General features: G+C 44.7%; 1 pseudogene across 1 annotated transcript; it reads left to right on the top strand.

Moving 5' to 3' along the window:
• The first annotated feature begins 478 nt into the window (after positions 1-478).
• On the top strand, positions 479-1,796 carry LOC147356412 (BCL2/adenovirus E1B 19 kDa protein-interacting protein 3-like pseudogene; annotated as a pseudogene). Its single transcript, XR_015142729.1, has one exon. The product of XR_015142729.1 is annotated as a BCL2/adenovirus E1B 19 kDa protein-interacting protein 3-like pseudogene (transcript).
• Positions 1,797-4,145: the final 2,349 nt, after the last annotated feature.

Raw genomic sequence — 4,145 nt, 5'->3', positions numbered from 1 at the left:
TTAGCATCAGTCCTTCCAATGAACACCCAGGACTGATCTCCTTTAGGATGGACTGGTTGGATTCCCTTGCAGTCCAAGGGACTCTCAAGAGTCTTCTCCAACATCACAGTTCAAAAGCATCAGTTCTTTGGCTCTCAGCTTTCTTCACAGTCCAACTCTCACATCCATATGGAACCACTGGAAAAACCATAGCCTTGACTAGACAGACCTTTGTTGGCAAAGTAATATCTCTGCTTTTCAATATACTACCTAGGTTGGTCATAACTTTCCTTCCAAGGAGTAAGCTTCTTTTAATTTCATGGCTGCAATCACCATCTGCAGTGATTTTGGAGCCCAAAAAAATAAAGTCTGACACTGTTTCCCCATCTATTTCCCAAGAAGTAATGGGACCAGATGCCATGATCTTAGTTTTCTGAATGTTGAGCTTTAAGCCAACTTTTTCACTCTCCCTTTAACTTTCATCAAGAGGCTTTTTAGGGTCGTGTTGCTGCCCGAGAACCGGAGACGGTCCTTGCTGCGGGGCCGCAGCTTTTCCAGCCGCCAGACAATGTCGTCTCACTTAGTAGAACAGCCGCCGCCCCCGCACAACAACAACAATAACTGTGAGGAAGGCGAACAGTCTCTGCCACCGCCTGCCGGCCTCAACAGTTCCTGGGTAGAGCTCCCCATGAACAGCAGCAATGGCAATGATAATGGCAATGGGAAGAATGGGGGGCTAGAGCACGTACCCTCCTCATCCTCCATCCACAGTGGGGACATGGAGAAGATTCTTTTGGACGCACAGCATGAATCCGGACAGAGCAGTTCAAGAGGCAGTTCTCATTGCGACAGCCCTTCCCCACAAGAAGATGGGCAGATCATGTTTGATGTGGAAATGCACACCAGCAAGGACCATAGCTCTCAGTCAGAAGAAGAAGTTGCAGAAGGAGAGAAAGAAGTGGATGCTCTGAAGAAAAGCGTAGACAGGGTGTCCGACTGGTCCAGTAGACCTGAAAACATTCCACCCAAGGAGTTCCACTTCAGGCACCCTAAGCGTTCCGTTTCCTTAAGCATGAGGAAAAGTGGAGCCATGAAGAAAGGGGGGATCTTCTCCGCAGAGTTTCTCAAGGTGTTCATTCCATCTCTCTTCCTCTCCCATGTTTTGGCTTTGGGGCTAGGCATCTACATTGGAAAACGACTGAGCACGCCTTCTGCCAGCACCTACTAAGGGAGGAGAAGAGTCCCTGGGCCAGCGTGTGACTTGTGAAGTGGTGTCTTGTCACAGTAGTTTATTTGAACTTGAGACCATTGTAAGCATGACCCAACCTCCACCCTCTTTTTACGTATCCAAGTTCCAGTAACTCTCAAATCCAGTATTTTATTCCAACTCTGTTGAGGCATTTTACTAATAACCTCATTCCCTTTTTGGCCTGTAAAACACTTTAGAATTTCCTAATAAGAGTTTACTGTCGTTTAGAAATTTGCAAGGGCTTCTTTTCCGCAAACGCCACCAGCAGATTGTAATTTTGTCAAGAATGCCATTGTCTTCTCTCAGTACCACCAGACCTAGACCTGCACCATTCGTGGTATAAATCTTACTCTTACCAGATAACCCACCTGTCTCTTCTAATGGGACCAGGTTGCAAATGATATGAAAGCTTTGTTGTTTTGTTTTTCAAGATAAAGGCAAGCTTCCCTAAGCTTGAATTTATAGTTATGAAAAAAGAAAAGAAAAACAAATAAAACAGACAAAATATGACACAAGGAAAAAAATATCCTGGGCAATAAAAAGTTATTTTAAACCAAAAAAAAAAAAAGAGGCTTTTTAGTTCCTTTTCACTTTCTGCCATAAGGGTGATATCATCTGCATATCTGAGGTTATTGATATTTCTCCCGGCAATCTTTATTCCCACTTGTGTTTCTTCCAGTCCAGCATTTCTCATGATGTACTCTGCATATAAGTTAAATAAGCAGGGTGACAATATACAGCCTTGATGTACTCCTTTTCCTATTTGGAACCAGTCTGTTGTTCCATGTCCAGTTCTAACTGTTGCTTCCTGACCTGCATATAGGTTTCTCAAGAGGCAGGTCAGGTGGTCTGGTATTCCCATCTCTTTCAGAATTTTCCACAGTTTATTGTGATCCACACAGTCAAAGGCTTTGGCATAGTCAAGAAAGCAGAAATAGATGTTTTTCTGGAACTCTCTTGCCTTTTCCATGATCCAGCGGATGTTGGCAGAGTACATCATGCAAAATGCCAGGTTGGATGAAGCACAAGCTAGACTCAAGATTGCCAGAAGAGATATCAATAACTCAGATAAACAGATGACACCACCCTTATGGCAGAAAGTGAAGAAGAACTAAAGAGCCTCTTGATGAAAGTAAAAGAGGAGAGTGAAAAAGCTGGCTTAAAACTCAACACTCAAAAAACTAAGATCAAGGCATCTGGTCCCCTCACTTCATGGCAAATAGGTGGGGAAACAATGGAAACAGTGAGAGATTTTATTTTTCTGGGCTCCAAAATCACTGTAGATGGTGACTGCAGCCAGGAAATTAAAAGATGCTTGCTCCTTGGAAGAAAAGCTATGACCAACCCAGACAGCATATTAAAAAGCAGAGACGTTACTTTGCCAACAAAGGTCCATCTATGGTTCTTCCAGTAGTCATGTACAGAGGTGAGAGTTGGACGATAAGAAAACTGAGCGCTGAAAAATCGATGCTTTTGAACTGTGATGTTGGAGAAGACTCCTGATTGTCCCTTGGACTGCAAGGAGATCAAACCAATCAATCCTAAAGGAAATCAACCCTGAATATTCATTGGAAGGACTGAAGCTGAAGCTGAAATCCAATACATTGGCCACCGGAAGCAAAGAATTGACTCATTGGGAAAGACCCTCATGCTGGGAAAAATTGAAGGCAGGAGGAAAAGGGGGTGGCAGAGGATGACATGGTTAGATGGCATCACTGACTGGATGGACATGTGTTTGAGCAAGCTCTGGGAGATGGTGATGGATAGGGAAGCCTTGCATGCTGCAGTCTAAGAGTCAGACACGACTGAACCACTGAACTGAACTGAACCTGGTGGCCCAGACAGTAAAGAATCTGCCTGCGATGCAGGAGACAAGGTTCTATCCCTGGGTCAGAAAGATTCCCTGGAGAAGGGCATGGCAACCCACTCCAGTAGTCTTGCCTGGTGAATTCCACGAACAGAGGAGCCATGGGGTCGTAAAGTGTTGGACACGATTGAGCAACTAACATTTGCACTAGATAGTAAATACTTTAGGTGCTGTACGCCACACAGCCTCTGTCATTGCAAGCTACTCACCTCTGACCTGGTAGAGTGAAAGCTACAACGGACGTGACTGTGTTCCAGTAGGACTTTTTTAATAGGCACTGGAATCTAAATTTCATATAATTGTCAGCTGTCGCAAAGTATTCTCCCTCTGATTTTTTTTCATCCATTTAAAAATGCAAAAACTATTCTAGCTCAAGAGCTGTGGGCTGTATTTGCCCTGCAGGCCAACATCTGCCAGCCTCACCTAAATGAAGGCTTAGCTCATCCTTGACACAGGATGGCTATCATTAGCTGCTCACTCCCCTTTCCAGCCACAGTACTCCCAGGAGCCTGCACCCCAGGAAGAAACCTGCAGGGAAACCAGAGAGGAAGTCTACTGGGAACAGGAGGAGCAAAGACCATGGGGAAAGCTGTGGAAGTAGACCCAGGACAGAAGTCAATTACTCCTGCTTGCTAATTTGTCTAGCCCTGGGCAATTCAGTTACACTGTCTAAATTTTGGCTTTCTCTTACACGAAATGAATCTGTTCCACCTCGTGAGACTGTGAGGATTATGTGAAATAAGCTACTCAAAGCATTTCACACAGCCTGGCACCCAGCAAGATCTTAATGGAGGCTGGTCCCCCACAGGGAAGGAAGGGGACATTCCCATTTTTCCAAATGCCAATTAGCCTGAAGAATGTCCACACATTTACAGAATGTATGCACAGAATGTACACACATTCAGAACAAGCTTGCTGAGCCCTGATAAAGGAGAATTGTGTTTGATCTCCTGGGTAAGAATGACCCCCTAAGCTATTCTGGAAGGTGGGAGATGAGCCCATTTTTCGAAGGCAGATCAACAGAGCAACAAGCATGTACTATCTGGCAGG

The sequence above is a fragment of the Bos grunniens genome, chromosome 16, assembly GCF_055505025.1.
Source record: "Bos grunniens cultivar Pamir isolate PY7600 chromosome 16, Bosgru_T2T1.0, whole genome shotgun sequence".
NCBI lineage: Eukaryota > Metazoa > Chordata > Mammalia > Artiodactyla > Bovidae > Bos > Bos grunniens.
The sequence above is the reverse complement of the archived record's forward strand: the minus strand, read 5'-3'. Positions and strand labels throughout refer to the sequence as shown.